Raw genomic sequence first — 10,016 nt, 5'->3', positions numbered from 1 at the left:
CCAGCTCAGCCCACCAGGGGGCAGGGCTGGCTGGAATGTGGTGCTGGGGGATTGAACCGCGGTCCCTGAGCTTTGCTAAGCTTTTTCTAAGTAGGTGATTTAAACCAATAAGCCGTCTCACCAGCCCCTACATGCCACTTCTTGGCCTAGACATTCTATGTCATTAGACCTACTGCCCACTGTTTTTGCTTTTCCTTTAATGCTATGCCACAGAATGATCTGACATCCCTGTCACAAAGTGAACAGTGACGAAGCAATAAAAACACTTTTTGTTTAGCTATTGGTATTTGAGGGACACTATTTGTTGAAGCAGTTAACATGTGAATACAAGACCTGTTTGCGGGATTTCTACTTATTACTTGCCTAGCTTGTTTCCTTTCCAACCATTTATTCAAGGAAATTCAGTTGAAAATATGTTACCTAATCTCAGGCATATTTTGAAATATTAATCTATGACTTTTAAGTTTTAATAACAATCTTTTTAAACCTCAGAATAGGAATCATTTTATTCTGACTATGGCACTATTTTCACACCAACTGAATAGGAAGAACTTTCTCCCTCAAGAGTAGCACAATTAACATCAGAGAAAAGTAGAATTCGTGGGTAATGCACATCGATAATGGTTCAATGATGAAGCCATTGAAGGCATTCTGAATAGAATTCCTAGGCAAGAAAAAGGAGTTCTGTCAAAGTTACCCCACATCCACCCCACCTATCAGTCTTATATATATGGCAAAAAAAAAGCATTAGATTGATTCAGATTCTAGAATTTCAATTCTTTAGATACAAGTAAGTTAATCATGATGAAAACTTTCCCAAAAGTCTGGACCATCAGACTTCGAGAGTTATATAGGTGACTTCATGCGCACATGAATAAGTGTTTATTAGCACCTGTAAGCAAGGCACAGAACGGATTGCAAAGCTTCATGAATCTGACCAATTATGGTGGGTTCATGACAGTGAAAACATACGGTCACAGAAGGACAGCATAATGTGCAGGCTTATGGAAATCAGAGAGTCTGGAGGCTCATATAGCTCCAGCATGTGAGAAAATACTCAGGTCCTACCACCTTCAAAAATTTCTACCATAGTCTTCTATGAACTCAGTTCTATTCCAATCACCTTCTAAAATGTAGAAAATAATTCCCTTCACCTCCACCAGAAAGCATGTTTTTCTAGAATGCACAAACACCTGATGATGTAATTAGTAAATAAAACCCTCATTCACAAATTCTTTTGCCAGCAAAGCTCCAGGTGGCTTCAGTTCTGGCAGGCATCTATTCTACTGAGCTATCTCCCTGGCCCTAAGTAGCTTCAGTTCAATGACAAACAAGTACCATTTTTGCTATGCATACAAGGGATTACTATGACCAAATTTTTTTCCCTATGTGACTCCTCTGATGTTGAGTGAGGTATGAAGTTCAGGTGAAGCCTTTTCCACATGCATTTCACTGATAGGTTTTCTCACTAATGTGGATTTTTTTGATGTTTAATAAGTCCTATTTTCTCAGTGAAACTTCTGTCACACTCATTAGTTGTAAGACACAGGAGTTTCAATAGTTTCCCACTGGCTTTCTATCTTGACCTGACCTGCCCAGGAATCTCTGAGCTGAAGTTCCTGCTCATTTCTAACACCATGGACCCTCTCTACTGTCTCAGGAGATGTGAAATCTGCCTAAAAGCTTTGCCACACATGGTGTACTGGTGTAGCTTCTACCCAGTATGGATTCTATGATATGCAAGAAGACTGAAGCTCTAGCTGAAGATTTTCCCACAGTCCTTACACTCATAGGGCTTCTCTCCTGTGTGTGTTCTCTGGTATTTGATAAGGTTTGAACTCTGACTAAGGGCCTTACCACACTCATCACATTCATATGGCTTCTCACCTGTGTAGACGCCTTGGTGAATGATGAGGGCAGAGCTCCCAATGAAGGCTTTCCCACTTTCTTCACACTCATCGGGCTTCTCTCCAGTGCGGATCCTCCTGTTTATTCAGGACTGAACTTAGAGCAGAGCTCTTTCCATATTCAAGACAAATGTGCCTCCTTGCTCCGTATAGCATTTTTCTGCTTTCTTTGTAACCTGTCCTCCTGTTCACCAGCTTGGCACAAGCAGGAGCATGGGCAGTGTCCTCACCCAGGAAGGCACAGAGTCTGCCCCGGCTCTTGTCCTTGACACACCTCAGCTGGTGATGAGCCCCTGATCTTAGCCTACATTTCACCACCCAGGGAGCCAGGGTGGCCACTGCCCTGCTACCGTTTATCTTTGCAAAGATTCACCTGGGAGGGATCTAGCTGTGTCCTCCCAGGGGAACAAGTTAGGACCATGTCTTTTATCTTCAGTAACCTCTAGGCCTCTGGAGGAAGCCTGTCAGCTGCCACTGCATCTTCTCTGAAGCCGCTTTCCCAGCCAGTGGTGTCCTGTGAGGGCTGGGATCCCCAAGATGCATACTTGGGCAGGGGCTTCACCACTTAGACACAGCCACCCTATGACCTCTGGGACACTGTCACCAGTTCAGCCTTGCAAAGCAGAAGTGTTTGTCCCTGGTCACCTGAGACCTATAGTGGTGTCTTCTCTAGCTGCTCCTACACAAACTCCAGCAGTGCTGCAGCTTCTTCTCCATTTTTAGGGCCCTGCTCACACACCCAGGCATTTAGCTCACTGGGTGAGATGACCAGGAACTGCTTCAGAACCAGCAGCTCCACGATCTGCTCCTTGCTGTGGGTCTTGGGCCACAGCCACTGGTGGCGCAGCTCACGGAGCCAGCTCCTCAAGTAGCAGAAGATACAGAAACATAGACATATGCCCTCTGGGCCCAGCACATGGTTCAGCCTTCAACATGCTGTACGCAGCAGACCATGAACAAGGCCACCAAGACTGTACTTGTTCCTTCTCTTCTGCTTTCCTTCTACCTGTTTTGTTTTGCTTGTGTTTTTGCAGTGTCCCATCATAGTCTGGTTAGAGACACAAACACTGGCTTTCTGGGTTTATAATCCTGCCTTGACTACCTACTAGCTGGGCGAGCTCTGAAAATCCCACATCTCTGACCTCACTGTCCTCATTTCTCTGCTTGTTCTGACTGTCAAGTCAAAGAAAAGGTAATCTCAGGTTTTAAACCCTCTGGTAGTTTGCGCATCCCAACGTTACCAGTTTAAGACTCTGTTCTTGTTCAGGCTCTTCTTCAGCATATTTTATCTTTCCCTCAGCATTGTAAGTTTCAGTCCAAGGTTGTTAGTCTGGTGCCCAAGGGCCTGTGGAGGAAGCACATCATGCAGGGAGCTCTTGGTGAGGGAGTCCACTCACCTGAGGAGGAAGAGTTAATAACAATTTTATTGCATATAGTGTTTGTAAGTTTTGTGTATATAAACAGGCAAACTAGATGTTTGTTTATATTTTCTTTCTTTGAGAACATTATGGGCAATACTAAACTGCTAGTTTTTAATGATAGCTGCTTCTGTCTGTCTTTTCTGGTTGTCATTATCTCTCCCTTATGTTCCCAAACTATTGCTCTGATCTTGTATTTGAAAAAAAATTTATATTTTTTTCCTTTAAGTCAAAGCTATATGTTTGTGCTCAATTTTGACACTCCTTAGTAATAAATCCTGGTGAATGTTCTTCATTTATTCTTACTGACTTTGTTCCTTTTCCCTTGTAGTATTTTTTGTAGATCCTGTTCTTTACGTATCTTATTTATGTCACTACAAAGAAGTCTGATCTTGTCCAAATGCTTGTGCTTGGTTTTGAATGGATCAATTGTTTATCATTGAGAGAAATGTGTCGTTTCAAGGTATTACAGAACAGATTCACTCCTTCCTTTTCTTTGAAGGATATTTCTGTAGTTATATTTTTGTGGTGGGCAGGATTCCAAAAATAACCCCAAATATTTTACTCTCACCCCTAGAACCCAAGATTATAAGCTATCTTTGCTGTGATGTTACGGTATAAGGGGTTTATCTGTATGGGCCAAATCCAGTCACACAAGCCCTCTTAAAAGCAGAGTCTTTGCTGGTTGATCATGGGAATCAGACGGATTAGGGGCACAAGAAGAATTTTATGGACTGTCATTGCCTTTGAAGATAGGAAAGGCTCCCATGAGGAGGAACAAGGGTAGCCTCTGAGAACACGGCCCACAACTAAAAGCTGGAAGCACGAGTCTCAGAACTACAAAGGCAAATGCTGAAATCTGCCAAGACTCTCAGTATGGATTCAGAAAATGATTCTTTTTTTCTCTTTTCTTGGTCCTGGGAATTGAACCCAAGACTTTTGCACTGAACTTCACCCCCAGCCACTTTTTTTTTTTTTTTTTTAATTTTGAGGAAGGGTCTCACTAAGCTACCAGGCTAGGTTCAAACTTGTTGTCATCCTAGAATGCTGAGATTACGAAGATTCTCAGCAGATATTTCAGATAACAGATGGTCATGTCTTTCATTTTAGTCTTTTGAAGCCCAAATCAGAGAACTTGGTACAAGTGTTAGATTTCTAATCACAGAAACAATGAAGCAATAGACGAATGTGGAATTTGAACTGCTACACTTGTACAGATTTTAATGCAACAATAGAAAATGCATATTAAAACATTAAAGCACTTCCTTAAATTAAAGAAAAAAACATCTCTCTATTTTTGTATTTTAAAGAGAGTACAAATGAGAATTAAAACAGAAAAAATTTACAAGTGATACATATTTTCACTTAATAAAGTAGTATGAATTTCACAGCATTTATTGTAATACATAGTATTGTCTTCCAACTAGTTATTCATAATACCAGATATATGCACATAAAATTCAAAGAAGAAAGAAAAAAGAAAGGAATGTATAAGAAATGAAAAAGACAAAAAGGAGAAACAATTAGAAAAAGGAGACAAAACAAATTAAAGCATTAACTGCTTCTTCTCTTAGTTTTATTTTCTCGGTCAAAGTAACCATCACACTTGTATTGGACTGCCTTGGTACCCAGCGCTTCTCTTTTTGCTTTTAATCTTGGACAGCTCCCCAGTCCTGGCACCCTGGGACCCACGTACTTGTTTAGGACATTTTCAGCAGTGCCTGGCTTCCCTGGTGCTGCTTACAAACGCTCTTTACAACTAGAAAGGCAGGTTTTATTCCTCGGCCTCATTCCTGGGCAATTGCTGCTTCTGTTTTTCTCTTCTGCTTGTCATTATCTCTCCCAAACTACTACTCTGAACTCACACTTGGAAAAAGATATATATATATATATATATATATATCAAAGCAATATGTTTGGTCTCAATTTTTAGATACTCCTTAGTAATACTTTTCTAGTGAATGTTCTTCATCTGATACTTGCTCTCCCTGTTCCTTTATTTTTCACTGTAGTATTTTTGTATAGATCCTATGCTTCACTTGGTTTATATTATCTTTTTTTTCCTTTGTGAAGACAGTAGTTCTCCTCACAGCAATTTGTATGTGGGGTGTGTAAGGTAAGAGACAAGAGTTCCAGGCCAGCAGAAATGCTTCTTGCCCTACCATGGGGTTGTTTAGAAAAAGGAGGCGCCCATCAGTGAATTACATTGTTTGAATATGGGCTGTGAGTATAGACCTTCAAAGGCTCAAAGGTGCCCTGGTCCACTCTACAGATCACCTATGCAGGCTGAGTGGGTTTCTGCCCCACATGGACCCCTCCAAACAGGCTGGAAGTTCTGAGCATCAACCCACGTGAACTGTGCTTATTGTTTTCAGTAGAATGCTGTTTCTGTTTTCCTAGCCATTGTGGCTTCTGCTAAATAAACCTGCTCTCAGTGGGCCTGTCTGACATCTATACAGTCCAGCATAATTTCTAGAAAATTTTTAAACCTTCTGGAGTTTTTATTAAGAGCATATTGTCTTTTGAACTGGGGATTTAGCTCAGTGGCACAGCAACTGCCTGGAAAGTGCAAGGACCTGTGTTTGATCCACAGTATAGAAAAGCTAAAGAGCAAATTGTGTTTTGAGCTAAAGCTATATATGGAGTGAGGGGAGGAAAGGCTGGGACCAAATGAGGCAAATTTCAGACCACTGCAGTTTTATGAAATTTATTTGTTTAATATCATAATTTTTTTTAGGCAAGAGATGCATGGGTGACCAAAGAAAACTTTTTTGTTTTTTAGACAGTCTCACTAGGTGGCACAGTCTAAATCAGACCTCATTACATAGACCAAACTGGTCCCAAACCTTGAAAGCCTCCTGCATGTGCCTCTGGAGTGCTGGGATTATAGACATGTATCATTACCTTTGACTCAAAAAACAGTATTTTTTTTAAATGTTTAAAGCATGAATGGTCCAGGTATATTTATTTGTGGTTTCATGTCATTTCTCATGCTAGGAAGAGAAAAGAACAATACCAGACTGTCTATTAACTAGGGCAACACATTCTAGGTGACAGTCAACCTGGTGACAGTCACATAGGCTTTTATTTAAATGATTGATTGATTGATTGATTTGATACAGGGTCTCACTATGCAGTTCAGATTCACAGTAATCCTCCTGTCTAGGCCTCCCAAGCTCTAGGATTATAAACTTGGGCCACCATGCCCAGTTCAGGCCCAGCACCATGCACCTGGGTTTTCTGGGGCCAGCAAGGAATGCAGCATCAACTTGGGTCCTTGCACTTGCTAGACAGGTACTTAGACCAACAAACTACCTCCTCAACCCTACATAGGATTTATTATATTACTCACTATATTACTCATATGGCATGAGAAGCAGCCAACAGTGGACATTTGAAAACTGATACAACTAAAGGTAGAACAAAATAAAGAATCTTTAAAAGGTGTTGATATACACAAAACCATCAAAAGAATAGTTAAAAATTTTATTATAGGTGGAATTTGCTGGCAAAATGGTAAACATTATATAAACTTTTTCATGATCATTACAATAATTGACTTCAAATGTTAAATATCAAAAATATCACCATAAAAGACATGGTACAATTGATTTTCTACTTATTAAAATCACAAATAGACTCCAAAATTTAATTTTATCAATAATTCACATCTCATTCAACCATTCATTAAAATAAAAAAATCAAAGCAAGTCTGTCCTATAACACACTCCAGCCAGCCTTTGAGAAGCTGAGGCAGGAGACTCACAGGCTTAAGGTCAGCCTGGATTACATACAAGACCGTGTCTCAAAATAAAACAAAAAGGGGGTGGAGATAGCTCAGTAGAATAAGTGCTTGCCTGGCAAGCACAGAGTCCTGAGTTCAATCCCAGGTACCTCAAAATAAAAATTAAAAAGAAATAGATAATAACACTGGGTGTTCCCCTCCTCTCTCCCTGAAAAAAGGTGAATAAGTCATTGGAAAGCTGAAGTACAGAGGAGTGAAATTTTATATAAATATACAACCAAAGACTGACTTGCAGATGCACCACGCTGTATCACTTGGCTAGGAAACTGAGCCAAATTAATCAAAAGCAGAATTTATATTAAAAAGTTAAATATTTTATCACCACTATAATAAGTCAGCTTTTCTTCTGACAACTTTAGAAATACCCCAAGTATCTGTACTATTTATATAGAAATGATCACTGCAGCTTCCTCCATTGGTCACATTGATCCTCTTGCCAATAGCATGGAAGCTATTTGAAAAGTCGTCTTAGCTTTCTATTCTTTTTTTATTTGAGAATTTTATAAAGTTAATTCTTTACTTTAGGCTATCCAGATGTTCTTTAGACTATTTACAAGCACATTTTAGAATTACGTCTTGAAATCCTTTTCTTTCTGCCTCCATTTTCTCTTATCAAATGATCTTTTTTTTTTTTTCCTGTTAGCTTTTGTTTTGAATGAATACATCAGTAATAATCTCATTCTTAGCTTCATGAGCAGTAGAATTTATTAAATAATTCTTTGGGAAGCTTCCAATGTCTTCCAACAGCCTTGGAAATGGTATTCTCCCCGCCACATCTGCTACAGTATGTTAATCGTGTTGTTTATGGCGCCAGAGCAACATAGTGTACCTCATTAAGTCAGGAGAAAGTAAAACTCAAGCAATGTGATGATTTAGTTGAGCAGAGTGAAGAGAGATGAGGAGAAGGGAGGGAAAGGCAGAGAGAGCATAGAGCAAATACACAAATGAAGAGGATAATAGCAGCCACAGGAGAAGCGAACCCAGCAGTGGATTGGTGGGACGCACCCTGCTGACCAGCAGGATCTGTGGCAGTTCTGGCTCCTCACCATGGGCCGAGCAGCGTGGACTGCAGCCACATGGAGCTACACCTCTGTGGACACTTACTAGGGACAAACTTCTTGGGAATTTCATTTGTATAAGGACCACTGAAATCATGGACATTTTTCCCCCTGGATAAATTCATTAGAAACTTTTGGTTCATTAATTCCTGACCTACATAGCCTTTTGCATTTTTCCAATTCTTTCATGTGCCTTTGCATCTCCCTATATATTAAAAACTCCTCCAAAAGAAGGCATGTGATTCACCTCCTTGTTCATAATAACTGTGGACAATGCAGATACTCAGTGGCAAAACATACAGCTGAATCTGTTTTGGAATTTTAAGATCTAATCTTTGTCTTCATATTGAGATTATACTCACAGAATCTAACTAAGAAGATGCGATGCAATTTCCTCATGCTTGATTAAGTTTCCAAGAAAATAAGCCCTTATGCATCTCCCCCCCCCTTTCTCATTCCTTTCAATATCTAAAGAAATGAGTTAAGAATTATTTATACCTTTTTCAACAGTTAAGAGTTTATGTATCCTCAGAACCAACTAAATCCTACATAAAAATAGAAAATACAGATTTAGATCTCTATTCCCTAAACTGATAAATTTGTCCCAACATTTTGTTAGACCCAATAACTTAAGAGAAATAAAATTTACTACTGTTTATCCTGGAGGAAGAAAGAAACTAAAATGCCCCCATTTACGGATTCTTGCCTTCTAGTTGAGATCTCATCTAGTTATAATCAGATCCCAACCTGTAGCCTTTAAATCAATATCCATTTGTTGAGTGTGTCCTAGTTACCAAGCACTGTGATAGGCATGAAAGAAAAACCAATTAGACAAGGTATTTTTCCCAAAGTAGGTTAATAGGGAAAAAGTCCCAAAATTGAATTTTTATAATAGGGTGTCATCATTATATGATGTAAATTCTACCTAGAAGGTCCTGAGGCTAGACAAAGGAAACTTGTCTCTACTCGGAGGAGAGCTCATGACAAGGTGGAAAGGAGAAACGACCCTTGGTTTACACCCATCAGTGATAAGCAGACATTAGTTGCAACCTTGAAGATGTTTACTTCAAGTCATAGGTTAAACAAATGAATCCTGTGAATTGTTTTTAATTTTTCAACTTCACAAGATTGAAATATTCTCCAAAATTATACAATTATTTAATTTCTAGGGGAGATGTAGCATAGATCAATAAAGTATAACAAAAGGGATGAGTCTGACTTGGTCAAATAAAGGTCCCCTTTATCACTCACTTGAGATAAGAATTTATTAACGTAATTTGAAGTAAGAATCACAATAGTGAAATTATTAACTATTTAGAAGGGAAAATACAATTAATATCTCACTAAAATAATAAAATCAATTACATAATTTCTATGTAACTCAAGTATTAGAAGGAATGCTCATCTTATATATTGTAGTAAGTAATAATAAGTTACAAACCACATTTCATTTCTCTTTGTTACCAGATGCACCCTTAGAGACTTTAGTTCCCTAAAAGGTTCCTACCATTCCAATAGAAGTTATTAAAATATTATGTATGTTTACTTATCAAAAAGTCTATTCTGGGATGGCCAAATAGCTCAGTGGATTAAAGCTCCTGCTTAGGCAGACGCAGGGGCTGGGAGTTAAATCCCTGGACCTGCTATGCCAGCTCCATTCTCAGGGTGCACTGAGATGGCAATGGAGATTGGGCATGGTGACACACCCCCGTAATCCCAGCACTTGGGAGGCTGTAAACAGGCAGATCACTATGAGTCTGATTTACACAGTGAGACCCTGTAGATCTGTAGACTCTGTCCTAAAATACAAAAAAAAAAAAAAAAAAAA

The 10,016-nt window shown here is 39.3% G+C and overlaps 1 pseudogene; it reads right to left on the bottom strand.

Annotated features, from left to right (window-relative positions):
- LOC101570878 overlaps positions 1-1,045 on the bottom strand; it is a 4,464-nt pseudogene extending 3,419 nt beyond the window's left edge.
- Between the last annotated feature and the right edge of the window lie 8,971 nt (positions 1,046-10,016).

This window comes from Octodon degus, unplaced genomic scaffold, assembly GCF_000260255.1.
Source record: "Octodon degus isolate 3935 unplaced genomic scaffold, OctDeg1.0 scaffold00134, whole genome shotgun sequence".
Classification (NCBI taxonomy): Eukaryota; Metazoa; Chordata; class Mammalia; order Rodentia; family Octodontidae; genus Octodon; species Octodon degus.
Note: the sequence above shows the minus strand (reverse complement) of the source record. Positions and strands in the feature narration are given on the sequence as shown.